Source organism: Cherax quadricarinatus, chromosome 37 (genome assembly GCF_038502225.1).
Source record: "Cherax quadricarinatus isolate ZL_2023a chromosome 37, ASM3850222v1, whole genome shotgun sequence".
In the NCBI taxonomy this organism is placed as follows: domain Eukaryota; kingdom Metazoa; phylum Arthropoda; class Malacostraca; order Decapoda; family Parastacidae; genus Cherax; species Cherax quadricarinatus.
In genome coordinates, this window is record NC_091328.1 from 19602797 (window position 1) to 19622524 (window position 19728).

General features: G+C 41.3%; 1 protein-coding gene across 1 annotated transcript in view; it reads right to left on the reverse strand.

The window, feature by feature from the left end:
• Positions 1–19728, reverse strand: part of Lrrk (Leucine-rich repeat kinase) — a 1005461-nt gene that overhangs the window by 626452 nt on the left and 359281 nt on the right. The window lies entirely within an intron of this gene.

Sequence of the window (19728 nt, forward strand, 5' to 3'; positions counted from 1 at the left end):
GATGGTGGTGGTAGTAGTGGCAGTAGTAGATGGTGGTGGTAGTAGTGGCAGTAGTAGATGGTGGTGGTAGTAGTGGCAGTAGTAGATGGTGGTGGTAGTAGTGGCAGTAGTAGATGGTGGTGGTAGTAGTGGCAGTAGTAGATGGTGGTGGTAGTAGTGGCAGTAGTAGATGGTGGTGGTAGTAGTGGCAGTAGTAGATGGTGGTGGTAGTAGTGGCAGTAGTAGATGGTGGTGGTAGTAGTGGCAGTAGTAGATGATGGTGGTAGTAGAGGCAGTAGTAGATGGTGGTGGTAGTGGCAGTAGTAGATGGTGGTGGTAGTAGTAGATGATGGTAGTAGTGGCAGTAGTAGATGGTGGTGGTAGTAGTGGCAGTAGTAGATGATGGTGGTAGTAGTGGCAGTAGTAGATGGTGGTGGTAGTAGTGGCAGTAGTAGATGATGGTGGTAGTAGTGGCAGTAGTAGATGGTGGTGGTAGTGGCAGTAGTAGATGGTGGTGGTAGTAGTGGCAGTAGTAGATGATGGTGGTAGTAGAGGCAGTAGTAGATGGTGGTGGTAGTGGCAGTAGTAGATGGTGGTGGTAGTAGTAGATGATGGTAGTAGTGGCAGTAGTAGATGGTGGTGGTAGTAGTGGCAGTAGTAGATGATGGTGGTAGTAGTGGCAGTAGTAGATGGTGGTGGTAGTAGTGGCAGTAGTAGATGATGGTAGTAGTGGCAGTAGTGATAGGCGTGGTGGTGGTAGTAGTGGTAGGTGGTGATGGTAGTGATAGTAGTAGTGGTAGGTGGTGATGGTGATGGTAGTGGTAGTAGTAGTAGTAGATGATGGTAGTAGTGGCAGTAGTAGATGGTGGTGGTAGTAGTGGCAGTAGTAGATGGTGGTGGTAGTAGTGGCAGTAGTAGATGGTGGTGGGGGTGGTGGTGGTGGTGGCAGTAGTAGATGGTGGTGGTAGTGGCAGTAGTAGATGGTGGTGGTAGTGGCAGTAGTAGATGGTGGTGGTAGTGGCAGTAGGAGATGGTGGTGGTAGTGGCAGTAGGAGATGGTGGTGGTAGTAGTGGTAGTGATAGGCGTGGTGGTGGTAGTAGTGGTAGGTGGTGATGGTAGTGGTAGTGATAGGCGTGGTGGTGGTAGTGGTAGGTGGTGGTAGTAGTGGTAGGTGGTGGTAGTAGTGGTAGGTGGTGATGGTAGTGGTAGGTGGTGATGGTAGTGGTAGGTGGTGGTGGTAGTAGGTGGTGGTGGTGGTAGTAGTAGTAATAGGTGGTGGTGGTGGTAGTAGTAGTAATAGGGGTGGTGGTGGTAGTAGTAGTAATAGGTGGTGGTGGTGGTAGTAGTAGTAATAGATGGTGGTGGTGGTAGTAGTAATAGGTGGTGGTGGTGGTGGCGGCGGTAGTAATAGTAATAGGTGGTGGTGGTGGTGGCGGTAGTAGTAATAGGTGGTGGTGGCGGTAGTAGTAATAGGTGGTGGTGGTGGTAGTAATAGGTGGTGGTGGTGGTAGTAGTAATACGTGGTGGTGGTGGTAGTAGTAGTAGTAATAGGTGGTGGTGGTGATAGTAGTAGTAATAGATGGTGGTGGTGATAGTAGTAGTAATAGGTGGTGGTGGTGATAGTAGTAGTAATAGGTGGTGGTAGTAGCAGTAATAGGTGGTGGTGGTAGTAGTAATAGGTGGTGGTGGTAGTAATAGGTGGTGGTGGTGGTGGCAGTAGTAGTAATAGGTGGTGGTGGTGGTGGTAGTAGTAATAGGTGGTGGTGGTGGTGGTAGCAGTAGTAATAGGTGGTGGTGGTAGCAGTAGTAATAGGTGGTGGTAGTAGTAGTAATAGGTGGTGGTGGTAGTAGTAATAGGTGGTGGTAGTAGTAATAGGTGGTGGTGGTAGTAGTAAGGAGGTGGTGGTGGTGGTAGTAGTAAGGAGGTGGTGGTGGTGGTAGTAGTAAGGAGGTGGTGGTGGTGGTAGTAGTAAGGAGGTGGTGGTGGTGGTAGTAGTAATAGGTGGTGGTGGTAGTAGTAATAGGTGGTGGTGGTAGTAGTAATAGGTGGTGGTGGTGGTAGTAGTAGTAATAGGTGGTGGTGGTAGTAGTAGTAATAGGTGGTGGTGGTGGTAGTAGTAATAGGTGGTGGTAGTAGTAGTAATAGGTGGTGGTGGTAGTAGTAGTAATAGGTGGTGGTGGTAGTAGTAGTAATAGGTGGTGGTGGTAGTAGTAGTAATAGGTGGTGGTGGTGGTGGTAGTAGTAATAGGTGGTGGTGGTGGTAGTAGTAATAGGTGGTGGTGGTGGTGGTAGTAGTAATAGGTGGTGGTGGTAGTAGTAATAGGTGGTGGTGGTAGTAGTAATAGGTGGTGGTGGTAGTAATAGGTGGTGGTGGTAGTAGTAATAGGTGGTGGTGGTAGTAGTAATAGGTGGTGGTGGTGGTAGTAGTAGTAATAGGTGGTGGTGGTAGTAGTAGTAATAGGTGGTGGTGGTGGTAGTAATAGGTGGTGGTGGTAGTAGTAATAGGTGGTGGTGGTAGTAGTAGTAATAGGTGGTGGTGGTAGTAGTAGTAATAGGTGGTGGTGGTAGTAGTAGTAATAGGTGGTAGTAGTAATAGGTGGTGGTGGTAGTATAATAATAGGTGGTAGTGGTAGTAGTATAATAGGTGGTAGTAGTAACAGGTGGTGGTGGTAGTTATAGGTGGTGGTAGTAGTAGTAATAATAGGTGGTGGTAGTAGTAATAATAATAGGTGGTGGTAGTAGTAGTAATAATAGGGTGGTGGTAGTAGTAGTATTAGTAGCAGTAGTAGGAGGTGGTGATTGTTGTTTTGGTGACGATGGACGGCATGCGATGCTCGCGAGAAACCAACAATACAGCGTGTGGCCAGCAGTAACAGCCTGGTTGATCAGATCCTGATCCACCGAGAGACCTGGTCATGGACCCGGACCTCCCCCCAGGTAGACAACTACTACACAGGTCATTACCGTGCTAAAAGGCATCACTTCCGCTCCACCTGCATCAACCACCACCGGCAGCCACCCGTGCGTCTCTTTAAACACTCAAACAAATAGACCAAAGTCACCTGTTGTTCATAATTTCCGTTGCAAAGCTTCATATTCAGTCACATGCTGCATCAAGCACGAAGCTTCAGATTTTGCGGCTACAGTGGCTAGCTTATTGTGCACCTGTATCCATCGTGCGGAGGCCAGCGCAAGAGCATATGAACACACAAAAGTCCTAGGAAACAGGCCCCGAAAGGATTAGCAGGAATACATCTACAAACTGTGCGTTATCTGTGGCAAGCACGTTTAGAATATTTGCTAAATATGTCTGGCATCTAATTTTCATTAAGATACCTTGACGTATCACGTAAGTTATTGAACTTTTAGCTGCGGGTCATCATATCGTTAAGACCCGCGTCAGGAAACACTTGTCCTGTTTCCTGTCCAACCTCACCTACCCTAACCTGTCTGTCTCTATATCCCTTAATAGGTGGTCAACTTAGTACTGTGTTAAAGAACATGACCACATACTTTGCATTTACTTTGATGATAACCTATGCTATAACATCAGTCAGTACTTGTAAACAAGCCTAAGCCTGACTACATCAGGCTGTTTACACTGTAAGCTGCTCCTTTATAGTGTGATAGATCTACTCAGGCTTCTAAATGCATTTCCATGATATTCAGACAAGAGAACAAGTAGGTTTCCAAGAAGATTGAAAGGCTTCAGATTTTTTTTGGTTTCTCACTAAGAACATAAGAAAGGTGGAACACTGCAATAGGCCTGTTGGCCCATAATGGGCAGGTTCTTTACATATTCAACCTACTAACAGAATATCTTCCCAATCCGCTTTCAGTGCTACCCTAACAATCAGCTATGATAAATCTATTTACTCATGTGGAAGTCCCACTCAAATCCAACCCCTCTCAATCATGTATTTATCCAACCTAAACTTGAAACTACCCAAGGTTTTAGCTTCAATCACCCTACTAGGTAGACTGTTCCACTCATCAATTACCCTGTCAAATAAGCCTCAAATAAGGAGGTACAGTTTCAATTATACACAAACATTAAAAATTGTGTTCTTAATGCAAGATATAGGCATACCAAAGTTATATTCTACATATTTACACAAATAACCCACACACAGGAGAAAGAAAAGCTTACGACGACGTTTCGGTCCAACTTGGATCATTTACAAGCCACACTGACAGAAGAGAGTGAGGGAGCCAGTATATATAGACCAGGAGGACAGGGACGGGAGATATAGAGGAAGAAAAAATAGTGGTAATGACTATGGTAGTTGAAGTTGTAGTAGTAGAGGTGGTAGTAGAAAGAATGGGGAGTACCTTCTACTATAACTACTATTTCCACTATCACCATCACTACTATTTCTGTGCAAGAATGGTATATAATACCGACAAGATGAAATTAAGACACATGTGTAACATCTGGGTATCTTTATTGTAGACGTTTCGCCATCCAATGGCTTTTTCAATACAAATTCCAGGACATAACTTGAAGATAGTAGGACTATATACAGAATATGAGGTAATCAGTCCCTCAACCTTGGAGTAGGTGCAAAGAGCACCGTAGTCGTGGAGATTCTGAAGCAGAAGCAAGGAGCCTGGCGCTTATATACTAACGTCAGGTGTAGCAGACGAGGGCATAGTCACTGCAACATCATGGAATCTTGATTCTGAGGACATGTACATAACCTTCACGACTACGACAACTACTACTACAACTTACCCATCTCTTTGGGAAGGACCTACTTCCACTGGGGAATCCCGCCTACCAGTGACTATGCCCTCGTCTGCTACACCTGACGTTAGTATATAAGCGCCAGGCTCCTTGCTTCTGCTTCAGAATCTCCACGACTACGGTGCTCTTCGCACCTACTCCAAAGTTGAGGGACTGATTACCTCATCTTCTGTATATAGTCCTACTATCTTCAAGTTATGTCCTGGAATTTGTATTGAAAAAGCCACTGGATGGCGAAACGTCTACAATAAAGATACCCAGATGTTACACATGTGTCTTAATTTCACTACTATTTCTACCTGTCTGCCGTCCCTGTCCTCCTGGGTTATATATACTGGCTCACTCACTCTTTGTCAGTGTGACTTGTTAATGGCTCAAGTCAGACCGAAACGTCGTCATAATCTTTTATCTCTATGTGCGGGTTATTTGTGTATTGTTCCAGTTACGGTATTATGCCTTTTTTGTTCTTTGTTCCACATTTTCCTTCACTGTACTTTCTTTGGGTAACTTACTAAGTGTATCATGGAGTAATTCAATGTGTGATGGAATCCATAACATTGATATATTAATTCCATTTTCTCTAATTTTATAGTATCTATATCTGGCTTCTCCACGGACATGCTGAGTCAAGAAACTTCAATGACGACACATAATCAGTAATGATCATAGAGTCAAACTCAGTGCTATAAGTTAACTTTAGTGTCATTATGATGGCAAACAATTCAGCTTGCAGTATAGACGTCCACTTAATTCTTATGCCTAACTCAACATATTTGCTAGAGTTCTTATCTAGGGAGGCGACAACACGAGCACATGCAGTAGACTCCCACTTAGATCCTTCAGTATATATAATTTGCGGTTTGATATTACCACCAGTTAAACGAGAAAATTCTTGAGCAGTTGTTGTTGCAAGTGGCTTGAAGACGAGATTACTAGTGATGAACTTCTTGGGTGAGGTTTTAAGATATGTGTCATTAAGTAGATACATCTTCCATGGAGTGGTGAAATGCTCATGTTGTCTACAGTGGTACAGTTCGTGCAAGTTAGAAAACTTAATATAATTGCAAGTTTTCACAACCCATTTGATCAATGTTGTATCAGTTCTAGATACTTAGTAATATTTATAGCGACAGTGTCTGATTCACCTCTTAATACTGTATAACCAAGTACAATATTAATGTCGATTATCCTGTCACTGATACTAGGAACACCAAACTCCCTCTTCTTATTAGGGATCTCTCATTTTTGTGTCTGCTAAAGAGGACTCGAGTTGGCGATCGAAATATACAACTATCTTCCGTGTTTCTGTCTCCGTGTGAGTTATTACTTAACATGAAGCTTAATGTCGAGTCTCGGGTAGCATCAGCCCAAAAGTTTCATCCATGAAGCTAACACCGACACACAACATAGAACACAGGAACAGCAGTCAGCACAGCAGGCCACAGTCATTCCACAGTGACTTCTAAGAAACATCTATTTATATAAAAATTAGATAAAACTCACCACTCCATTAGTGACAATCTATGTAGCCTTTCCTGGGGATGAGCCAGCTACACATTCCATTCCCCACCCCACACTTACCAATCTCTCTACACACCTCCCCATGCCTCTACAAACCTTCATATCCCCCTACACACCTCCACATCCACCACACACTTCCCCAACCCCCACCAAACCTCTCCACCCTGTCAAACCCCTGATTACCTCCCTGTTGCAACCCCTGAATGGGTTACAATGATTATTATGTATATATGTAATGTATATTACCTTTTCATTTAATTTTATATTGCTTATATTTGCGATAATAGCTAAATCGCAAATGTATTGCCTTATATTGTTATTTGACGTAGCTTATGGTGTTAGGATGTATATAAAATGTGCTCAGTTAGTCTTGATCGTCAAACTACTGTAATTATCGCTTGTCGCTCGTTATACTGCCGGCTTCTGAGCTGCAGTTGTCCACGTAGCTATCACGTGATCGAGGGGGGGGGTGTCCTCACCTCTTGTGAAGTTTTCAGTCTGCTCTAGACTCGCTTGGTGGTTGGACAGATTGTCTGTCACATTATTCTTGTTAGTTCTGTAGAACTCTGTTCACAGAACATTGTATAGACTTAGTGATTTTCGACGTTGTACTGAGGTTGTGTCACAGACACTCTGAACATCTCAGGTCCCGAGCTATAGCTTCTGACCTAATTTTGTACTGGTTTCTGTGTATTGTCACAGTCGGGTTTTTCCTATGCTGAACTTAGATTCAGTAGTATGGGAGTTTTGTAACTTTTGTGGAGGATCTGCTGATGGTCCCTGCTTAGTGTCGTTATATTATCTCCTTGATCCTGATTGTGTCGCAGTCGCTTGTTATATGGCTATTGGGCTTAGCATTCTTTTAATTGTTCAAGCAGACTGTTCTGGTTGCCAGTCGGTCAAGAAGTTAGTTTATTTGAGGACTTTGTCAGTCACTTGTTTAAGTCTAGTCGAGTCGTGAGACATAGTGAACTACTTAGAGCACTTACACGCATACACAAACTTACTTGTACATATTTGTAATATCTTATTAAATGTTGATGTACCTGACGGTACTTAAGAATTATAAATGTGATATGTGCTTTCAGCACAATAATATTGTACTTGAGAGAAGTGATGTTATTTTGATTATTGTGATTAATTTAATTTAATTTGATAATATACCTCTAGACTTAATAAATTTATTAAATTTTAATTTCTCTAGTTAGTAGCCTACCAGTTGTAATCCTGAAGCACTACTGAATCATACTGAATTCTAATGGATAATTGGACAAGGATACTGACTACTTGTTACGAAAACCCAGTAACAGGCTGGATGCTAGAAGGGCAGTCCTTTCTAGTATTCACTGGAGATCTCTAAGCTTTTAGAATCGCGTTTTTTGTAACACTCCCATTCCCAACAACTGTGTGAGCTCTTCAAGTATTGAGTTTCCTTATAAGAACATAAGAAAGGAGGAACACTGCATCAGGCCTGTTGGCCCATACTAGGCAGGTCCTTTACAATTCATCCCACTAACAAAACATTTGTCCAACCCAATTTTCAATGCCACCCAAGAAATAAGCTCTGATGTGAAAGTCCCACTCAAATCCAACCCCTCCCACTCATGTACTTATCCAACCTAAATTTTAAACTACCCAAAGTCCCAGCCTCAATAACCCAACTAGGTAGACTGTTCCACTCATCTACTACCCTATTTCCAAACCAATACTTTCCTATGTCCTTTCTGAATCTAAACTTATCTAATTTAACTCCATTACTGCGGGTTCTCTCTTGGAGAGACATCCTCAAGACCTTATTAATATCCCCTTTATTAATACCTATCTTCCACTTATACACTTCGATCAGGTCTCCCCTCATTCTTCGTCTAACAAGTGAATGTAACTTAAGAGTCTTCAATCTTTCTTCATAAGGAAGATTTCTAATGCTATGTATTAATTTAGTCATCCTACGCTGAATGTTTTCTAACGAATTTATGTCCATTCTGTAATATGGAGACCAGAACTGAGCTGCATAATCTAGGTGAGGCCTTACTAATGATGTATAAAGCTGCAGTATGACCTCTGGACTTCTGTTGCTTACACTTCTTGATATAAATCCCAGTAATCTATTTGCCTTATTACGTACGCTTAGGCATTGCTGTCTTGGTTTAAGGTTGCTGCTCACCATAACCCCCAAGTCCTTTTCGCAATCTGTATCGCTAAGTTCTACATCATTTAACTTATAAGTACTAGGGTTATGGGCACTCCCAAGCTTCAGAACCTTGCATTTATCTACATTGAACTGCATCTGCCACTTTTCTGACCAAGAATAGAGTTTGTTTAAATCCTCCTGAAGTTTCATAACATCTACGTTTGAATCAATTATCCTACCTATCTTTGTGTCATCGGCGAATTTGCTCATTATTTTTTTTTTTTATTATCACACTGGCCGATTCCCACCAAGGCAGGGTGGCCCGAAAAAGAAAAACTTTCACCATCATTCACTCCATCACTGTCTTGCCAGAAGGGTGCTTTACACTACAGTTTTTAAACTGCAACATTAACACCCCTCCTTCAGAGTGCAGGCACTGTACTTCCCATCTCCAGGACTCAAGTCCGGCCTGCCGGTTTCCCTGAATCCCTTCATAAATGTTACTTTGCTCACACTCCAACAGCACGTCAAGTATTAAAAACCATTTGTCTCCATTCACTCCTATCAAACACGCTCACGCATGCCTGCTGGAAGTCCAAGCCCCTCGCACACAAAACCTCCTTTACCCCCTCCCTCCAACCCTTCCTAGGCCGACCCCTACCCCGCCTTCCTTCCACTACAGACTGATACACTCTTGAAGTCATTCTGTTTCGCTCCATTCTCTCTACATGTCCGAACCACCTCAACAACCCTTCCTCAGCCCTCTGGACAACAGTTTTGGTAATCCCGCACCTCCTCCTAACTTCCAAACTACGAATTCTCTGCATTATATTCACACCACACATTGCCCTCAGACATGACATCTCCACTGCCTCCAGCCTTCTCCTCGCTGCAACATTCATCACCCACGCTTCACACCCATATAAGAGCGTTGGTAAAACTATACTCTCATACATTCCCCTCTTTGCCTCCAAGGACAAAGTTCTTTGTCTCCACAGACTCCTAAGTGCACCACTCACTCTTTTTCCCTCATCAATTCTATGATTCACCTCATCTTTCATAGACCCATCCGCTGACACGTCCACTCCCAAATATCTGAATACGTTCACCTCCTCCATACTCTCTCCCTCCAATCTGATATTCAATCTTTCATCACCTAATCTTTTTGTTATCCTCATAACCTTACTCTTTCCTGTATTCACCTTTAATTTTCTTCTTTTGCACACCCTACCAAATTCATCCACCAATCTCTGCAACTTCTCTTCAGAATCTCCCAAGAGCACAGTGTCATCAGCAAAGAGCAGCTGTGACAACTCCCATTTTGTGTGTGATTCTTTATCTTTTAACTCCACGCCTCTTGCCAAGACCCTCGCATTTACTTCTCTTACAACCCCATCTATAAATATATTAAACAACCACGGTGACATCACACATCCTTGTCTAAGGCCTACCTTTACTGGGAAAAAATTTCCCTCTTTCCTACATACTCTAACTTGAGCCTCACTATCCTCGTAAAAACTCTTCACTGCTTTCAGTAACCTACCTCCTACACCATACACTTGCAACATCTGCCACATTGCCCCCCTATCCACCCTGTCATACGCCTTTTCCAAATCCATAAATGCCACAAAGACCTCTTTAGCCTTATCTAAATACTGTTCACTTATATGTTTCACTGTAAACACCTGGTCCACACACCCCCTACCTTTCCTAAAGCCTCCTTGTTCATCTGCTATCCTATTCTCCGTCTTACTCTTAATTCTTTCAATTATAACTCTACCATACACCTTACCAGGTACACTCAACAGACTTATCCCCCTATAATTTTTGCACTCTCTTTTATCCCCTTTGCCTTTATACAAAGGAACTATGCATGCTCTCTGCCAATCCCTAGGTACCTTACCCTCTTCCATACATTTATTAAATAATTGCACCAACCACTCCAAAACTATATCCCCACCTGCTTTTAACATTTCTATCTTTATCCCATCAATCCCGGCTGCCTTACCCCCTTTCATTTTACCTACTGCCTCACGAACTTCCCCCACACTCACAACTGGCTCTTCCTCACTCCTACAAGATGTTATTCCTCCTTGCCCTATACACGAAATCACAGCTTCCCTATCTTCATCAACATTTAACAATTCCTCAAAATATTCCCTCCATCTTCCCAATACCTCTAACTCTCCATTTAATAACTCTCCTCTCCTATTTTTAACTGACAAATCCATTTGTTCTCTAGGCTTTCTTAACTTGTTAATCTCACTCCAAAACTTTTTCTTATTTTCAACAAAATTTGTTGATAACATCTCACCCACTCTCTCATTTGCTCTCTTTTTACATTGCTTCACCACTCTCTTTACTTCTCTCTTTTTCTCCATATACTCTTCCCTCCTTGCATCACTTCTACTTTGTAAAAACTTCTCATATGCTAACTTTTTCTCCCTTACTACTCTCTTTACATCATCATTCCACCAATCGCTCCTCTTCCCTCCTGCACCCACTTTCCTGTAACCACAAACTTCTGCTGAACACTCTAACACTACATTTTTAAACCTAGCCCATACCTCTTCGACCCCATTGCCTATGCTCTCATTAGCCCATCTATCCTCCAATAGCTGTTTATATCTTACCCTAACTGCCTCCTCTTTTAGTTTATAAACCTTCACCTCTCTCTTCCCTGATGCTTCTATTCTCCTTGTATCCCATCTACCTTTTACTCTCAGTGTAGCTACAACTAGAAAGTGATCTGATATATCTGTGGCCCCTCTATAAACATGTACATCCTGAAGTCTACTCAACAGTCTTTTATCTACCAATACATAATCCAACAAACTACTGTCATTTCGCCCTACATCATATCGTGTATACTTATTTATCCTCTTTTTCTTAAAATATGTATTACCTATAACTAAACCCCTTTCTATACAAAGTTCAATCAAAGGGCTCCCATTATCATTTACACCTGGCACCCCAAACTTACCTACCACACCCTCTCTAAAGGTTTCTCCTACTTTAGCATTCAGGTCCCCTACCACAATTACTCTCTCATTTGGTTCAAAGGCTCCTATACATTCACTTAACATCTCCCAAAATCTCTCTCTCTCCTCTGCATTTCTCTCTTCTCCAGGTGCATACACGCTTATTATGACCCACTTCTCGCATCCAACCTTTACTTTAATCCACATAATTCTTGAATTTACACATTCATATTCTCTTTTCTCCTTCCATAACTGATCATTTAACATTACTGCTACCCCTTCCTTTGCTCTAACTCTCTCAGATACTCCAGATTTAATCCCATTTATTTCCCCCCACTGAAACTCTCCTACCCCCTTCAGCTTTGTTTCGCTTAGGGCCAGGACATCCAACTTCTTTTCATTCATAACATCAGCAATCATCTGTTTCTTGTCATCCGCACTACATCCACGCACATTTAAGCAACCCAGTTTTATAAAGTTTTTCTTCTTCTCTTTTTTAGTAAATGTATACAGGAGAAGGGGTTACCAGCCCATTGCTCCCGGCATTTTAGTCGCCTCATACGACACGCATGGCTTACGGAGGAAAGATTCTTTTCCACTTCCCCATGGACAACAGAAGAAATAAAAAAGAACAAGAGCTATTTAGAAAAAGGAGAAAAACCTAGATGTATGTATATATATATATATGCATGTGCGTGTCTGTGAAGTGTGACCAAAGTGTAAGTAGGAGTAGCAAGATATCCCTGTTATCTTAGCGTGTTTATGAGACAGAAAAAGGAAACCAGCAATCCTACCATCATGTAAAACAGTTACAGGTTTCTGTTTCACAGTCATCTGGCAGGACGGTAGTACTTCCCTGGGTGGTTGCTGTCTACCAACCTACTATATTATAAACAACATCGGGCCCAAGACTGATCCCTGTGGAATGCCACTTGTTACAGATCCCCACTCGGATTTAACCCCATTTATGGACACTCTCTGCTTCCTGTCAGTGAGCCATGACTCGATCCACGAGAGCACTTTTCCCCCAATGCCATGAGCTGCCACTTTCTTTAACAGTCTATGGTGCGGAACTCTATCAAAAGCCTTACTAAAATCTAAGTAAATAACATCAAATTCTTTATCGTGGTCAACAGCCTCAAAAGCTTTACTGAAGAAAGTTAATAAAGTAGTTAGACAAGACCGGCCTCTTGTGAATCCATGCTGAGTATCATTAATCAAGCTATGCTTATCGAGATGGCTTCTTATAATCTCAGCTATAATTGACTAGTAATTTGCCTACAATTGAGGTCAGGCTTATTGGGCGGTAATTTGACGGTAACGACTTGTCCCCTGTTTTAAAAATAGGAATTACATTAGCCATCTTCCACATATCAGACACTACATCTGTTTGAAGAGATAAATTAAAAATATTAGTTAATGGTTCACAGAGTTCCATTTTGCATTCCTTAAGAACCCTTGAAAAAACCTCATCAGGACCCGGTGACTTATTTTGCTTCAGTCTATCTATCTGCTTCACAACCATTTCACTAGTGACTGTGATGTTACATAATTTATCTTCTAGCCCACTATAAAAATTAATTACTGGAATATTGTTAGTGTCTTCCTGTGTAAAAACTGAGAGAAAATAATTATTAAAAATCGAGCACATTTCATTATCTTTGTCAGTAAGGTGCCCATAGGTATTTTTAAGGGGACCTATCTTATCTCTAACTTTTGTTCTATAGACCTGGAAAAAACTTTTTGGGTTAGTTTTAGAATCCCTAGCAACTTTAATTTCATAGTCCCTTTTAGCTTTTCTTATCCCCTTTTTAATGTCCCTCTTAATGTCAATATACTGATTCATAAGGTGACCCTCACCTCTTTTGATACGCCTATAAATTCCTTTCTTATGCCCTAGTAGATATTTGAGCCTATTATTCATCCATTTTGGGTCATTTCTATTTGATCTAATTTCTTTATATGGGATAAACGTTCTTTGAGCAGCATGTATAGTGTTCAGAAAACTGTCATATTGATAGCTCACTTCGTTACCCCAGTCAACAGATAAGTGTTCTCTAAGCCCATCGTAATCTGCTAAGCGAAAATCTGGGACTGTTACTGAGTTATCGCTACTATCGTACTTCCATTCGATGCTAAATGTAATTGATTTGTGGTCGCTAGCACCCAGTTCCTCTGAAATTTCTAAATTATTAACAAGGGATTCATTGTTTGCCATAACTAAGTCAAGCAGGTTATTTCCCCTTGTAGGTTCTGTCACAAACTGCTTCAAAAAACAATCCTGAACTACTTCTAAGAAGTCGTATGATTCTAAATTCCCAGTCAAGAAATTCCAATCAATATGACTAAAGTTAAAGTCTCCTAGAATTACTACATTATCGTGCCTTGTGGCCTTAACAATTTCCTCCCATAGTAGTCTCCCTTGGTCCCTATCTAAGTTTGGAGGACGGTATATCACTCCTAAAATCAGTTTTTCATGCCCCTCTGAAAATTCTATCCAGACTCTGTATGTGTTACTTCAGACTTAATAACCGTTTTTATGCAACAGGTCAAGCGATCTCGGACATACAATGCCACCCCACCCCCCTTCCCGATACTTCTATCTACTTGGAACAATTTAAAACCCTGAATATGACATTCTGCAGGCATGTCCCGACTTTTTGAATTAAACCACATCTCAGTTAAGGCAAATACATCAATGTTACCTGCACTAGCAACTAATCTCAACTTGTTCATCTTATTCCTAGCACTACGGCAATTAGCATAATAAACATTGAAAGACTCTCCTTTCTCTTTACCCTTCCTGCTCATTTCTGTTTTTTCTACTAAACCTATTACTGTCCTTATCACCCAAAGTCCCTGGCTTTTCAATATCTACCTCGGTCTGCTTATTACTAGTTCCCCTAGAACTCATAATATTACTACACTGGGACTTCACTGTTTTCCTGCCAAAACCCATACCACTAACTATTCCTAGTTTAAAGTCCTAACTGCTCCCTCCACTGCAGTTGCCAGTGCTACCACCCCAAACCTAGATAAGTGAACCCCATCCCTGGCATACATGTCATTTCTGCCATAGAAGAGGTCCCAGTTATCAATGAATGTTACTGCATTTTCCTTACAGTATTCGTCCAGCCAGCAATTGACACCAATTGCCCTGGACAACCATTCATTTCCAACTCCCCTCCTTGGCAAAATACCACATATGACAGGGTTCCCACCCTTACTCCTAATTATTTCTATTGCTGACCTATACCTGCTAATCAGGTCTTCACTCCTATGTCTGCCAACATCGTTGCCTCCAGCACTGAGACAGATAATAGGATTGCTCCCATTACCTCTCATGTCATCCAGACGGCTAACAATATCCTCCATCCCAGCCCCAGGAAAGCAAACTCTGTCTCCTACTCCTGTCCTTCAAGCAGAACGCCCTATCCATATACCTAACTTGGCTATCCCCAACAACAACATTCTTACCTTCCTTGGTGTCGTTCGTCATGATGTTCCCAGTAGTCGACTCTCATTCGTCGGGTAGCACTGAGAATGTATTAGATGTTTCCACAACAGTTTCCACAGCAGTCTCTTCTTCATCGTTTCTACCTTTCCATTCGTCTTCTTGATCGTCAACTTCGTTCCCTGCTGTCCAGCCACTGACCAGTTTCCCTTCTTGACCTGAGGACTCAAAACAGGAGGACTACTACGAATCTTCTTGTTTTCCTCGGTCAGTCGCCGAATCTCCACCTTCGCCAACCTCAATTCTTCCTTAAGCTGTTGGTAAAGTTGCTCGATGGAGGGCATCTTGCTTCAATTCGTAGAGAGCGCGCAAACAGGTCTTCACAGAGCTAAGTACACATCAACACTGCGCAAAAGCCAACTCAATCAGGAGCTACTGCGCAGCACGTCCGCACAGCCCAATATTATGAAATAATAATAATCTTGGAGAGAGAGAGTTTATTGGGGAGAATGTTCCATGGAGAACACTGCTGCTGTATCTTATACCAGACAAGCCTGGCTCTGGGCTAGGCTTCTTCTGGTGCTTTCCTGGTCAACCAGGTTGTTGCTGCTGGTGGCTCTGGACCAAGCTTGTCTGGTGCTTGCATGGTCAACCAGGCTGTTACTGTCGACGGCCTCTGATGAGTTCCGAGGGTTTTTCTAAACTAAGACCCCCAGCTCGTCTGGTAATTGTCCAGTTTCTTCTTGAAGACTTCTACACTTGTTCCAACAGTGTTTCTGATATCTTCTGGTAGAGTATTAGTCTGGGACCACGAACTTTAATGCAGTGTTCCCTTATTGTGCCCACTGTGCCTGTGTGAGTGCCATCAGATGGCATCCACACACCGTGACGGCCTAACGCTTCATTTTTTTGCTTTGTCTCAGAGATTTTCGTCTCCTACTATCTGTTGCTAGCCTTACAACACTTCATTGCTCCTGATGACGCACGGAGTGCGCGAAAGATCTTGAGCTAGAGATTTCCATCCCCATGTGGCTTCTGTATATATATCATTAACAGAACTGCGATTTAGCCAGGACTCTCTCCTGCGTTCCTATGCCCAGTCTCGTGTGAACTGAACAAAGTACGCGTCAGTCTCTCCAGTGGATCATCAATGGAGAAAGTGAAGCGTACTTTCTTCGATTCACACGGGGCTGGGTATGGAACGCAGGATCGATTCCTGGCCAAGCCGCAGTTCTGTTAATGATTCAAAAATCACTTGTTTCGTGATTTCATTATATATATATATATATATATATATATATATATATATATATATATATATATATATATATATATATATATATGCAAAACAACCACTGTGAAATAGTAGTGAAATTCCAAGCGCTTTCGTGACTACTCACATTGTCAAGGAACTATCATAGTTCTTTGATAATGTGAGTAGTCACGAAAGCGCTTGGAATTTCACTGCTATTTCACAGTGGTTGTTTTGCATATTTTAAAATCATCTGTTTACTGTGATCTTATTTTTTATATATATATATATATATAATATATATATATATATATATATATATATATATATATATATATATATATATATATATATATATATACACACACGCGCGCGCGCGCGCTGTTTGTGTCATTCCACAGAAAAACAATAGTTAACTCCTGCAACATTTTTAGGAACAGAACATTATCAAAAACAAAACTTTCCCTGTTTTGAACAATAGTGAAAATGACTCCATTATTAATAACAGTGACAAAAGAATTACTAATAAAAGTGACAAAAAGAGTTAATAACAACAGCGACAATGACTGCATTAAAATGTGTTGTATAAATAAGAATAATACGGCAGGAATTATAACACTGTATTAATGTATTATGTGGTCAGTAATAGTAGCAGTTGTAGCAGCAGCTGTAGCCGTAGCAGTTGTAGCCGTACTAGGACAGCTGTAGCCACAGCAGTAGCAGCAACAGCTGTAGCAACGGCTGTAGCCGTAGCAGCAGCAGCAACAACTGTAGCAGGAGCAGCTACAACAGCTGTAGCAGGAGCAGCTACAACAGATGTAGCAGGAGCAGCTACAACAGCTGTAGCAGGAGCAGCTACAACAGCTGTAGCAGGAGCAGCTACAACAGATGTAGCAGGAGCAGCAGTAGACGAAACGACAGAATTGACGAAACAAGACAAAAATAAAGACAAAAACAAAGAAACAAAACAAAATCAAACAAGAAAAAAAAGAACAAATCGAAACAAGACAAAAACAACGAACCAAGACAAAAATTACGAAACACGAAAACAAAGACAACACCGAAACAAGACAACGTAACAAGGAAAAAACGAGTTATAATAATGTAGTGGGGCTTCGTAGGATACATGAAGGTTGGAGATAAACACATTTGTTGGATGGTAACACTATTATATTGCAGTGTGTGAGAAGGGAGAGCCCAAACTGCCTGTCCTCTCGCCTGCTTGGATTACTGGGAACTGAGACTGATGCAGCGCCTCCCACGCACTCATGCGGCATCACGTGACGTCATACAAACTAGTCACTAGGCCTAGCAAAGGGGTCGTGTATGTAAAACATATGGTTGGTACTATGATACTCAGATAACCTATACAACACAAGTAGGGGATCAGCAACTATGATGACAATAATACACATCATACACGTTATAATACTACACATCATACAAGTTATAATAATACACATCTTACAAGTTATAATAACACATCATACAAGTTATAATAATACACATCATACAAGTTATAATAACACACATCATACAAGTTATAATAACACACAATCATACAAGTTATAATAATACACAATCATACAAGCATAATAACACACAATCATACAAGTATAATAACACACAATCATACAAGTTATAATAATACACAATCATACAAGCATAATAACACACAATCATACAAGTTATAATAATACACAATCATACAAGCATAATAACACACAATCATACAAGCATAATAACACACAATCATACAAGCATAATAACACACAATCATACAAGTATAATAACACACAATCATACAAGCATAATAACACACAATCATACAAGTTATAATAATACACATCATACAAGTTATAATAACACACAATCATACAAGCATAATAACACACAATCATACAAGCATAATAACACACAATCATACAAGCATAATAACACACAATCATACAAGCATAATAACACACAATCATACAAGTATAATAACACACAATCATACAAGCATAATACACATCATACAAATATAATACACATCATAAAAATATACACATCATACAAATATAATACACATCATACAAATATAATACACATCATAAAAATATAATACACATCATACAAGTATAATACACATCATACAAGTATAATACACATCACACAAGTATAATACACATCATACTAGTTATAATAATACACATCATACAAGTATAATACACAATCATACAAGTACAATACACATCATACAAGTTATAATAATACACATCATACAAGTTATAATAATACACATCATACAAGTATAATACACAAAACACAATCATACAAGCATAATACACAATCATACAAGTACAATACACATACCTCTTTTATACCTTTGAAGAATTTCGAGAGTATATCTACTCTCTGAGCCCGGCCATGGGCCAGGCTCGTCTGGTGCTCGCCCGGTCAACCAGGCTGTTGCTGCCGGAGGCCTGCTGCCCCACATATCCATCACAGCCTGGTTGATCTGGCACCTGGTGAGATACTTGTCTAGTTTCCTCTTGAAGGCTTCAACACTTGTTCCAGCAGTGTTTCTGATATCTTCTGGTAAGATGTTGAAAAGTCTGGGACCCCGGATGTTGATACAGTATTCCCTTATTGTCCCCACCGCACCCCTGCTCCTCACTGGGTTTATTTTACACTTCCTCCCATATCTCTCACTCCAGTATGTTATGGCAGTGTGCAGATTTGGGACCAAGCCATCGAGTACCTTCCAGGTATATATTATCATGTACCCCTCTCTCCTCCGCTCCAGTGAGTACATGTTCAAGACTTGCAGGCGTTTCCAGTAGTTTAGATGCTTCACTGGCTCAATGTGACCCGTAAACGATCTCTGTATTTGTTGCAGCTCGATATATCTCCTGCCCTGAACGGGGCCGTCAGCACTGAGCAACATTCTAAGTGAGGGAGCACTAGCGATTTGAAGAGTGTCCGGCTGACACAATTATTCCTAGGTCTTTTACGTGTTCCTTACGTTCTATTTGGTGACCCTCTTCAGTTTTTTATATAGTGCTCCTTTGAGTTCTTCATTCTTTCCATACCTAAGCAGCTGGAACTTATCACCATTGAACGTCATGTTGTTTTCCACTGCCCACTGCAAAACCCTGTTTATGTCTTCCTGTACTTTTTCAGTGTCCTCTACCGTACTGACTTCCATGCTTATTTTAGTGTCATCTGCAAATGATGATACAAAAGTGTGCCGGGTGTTTTTGTCTATGTCTGCTATGAGGATGAGGAACAGCAGAGGTGCCAGGAGCTTTAGACCTCGCTGATGCTGGATCTTGCCCTGTTCACTACTACTTTTTGTGTTCTGTGTGCTAGGAAACCGAAAATCCATCTGCCTACCTTCCCCGCAATGCCCATGGCCTTCATTTTGTGCGCTATCACTCCATGATCGCATTTGTCAAACGCCTTTGCAAAATCTGTGTAAATCACATCTGCGTTTTGGTCGTCTTCCAGTGCCTCCGTAATTCTGTCAGAATGGTTCAGCAGCTGTGACAGACATGATCGTCCTGCTCTAAAACCATGCTGGTTCGGGTTATGTTGGTTGTGCTGGTCCATGAAATTTGTAACCTGCCGTCTCATCACTCTTTTGAAGATTTTTATGATGCGAGAGGTTAGGGCTACT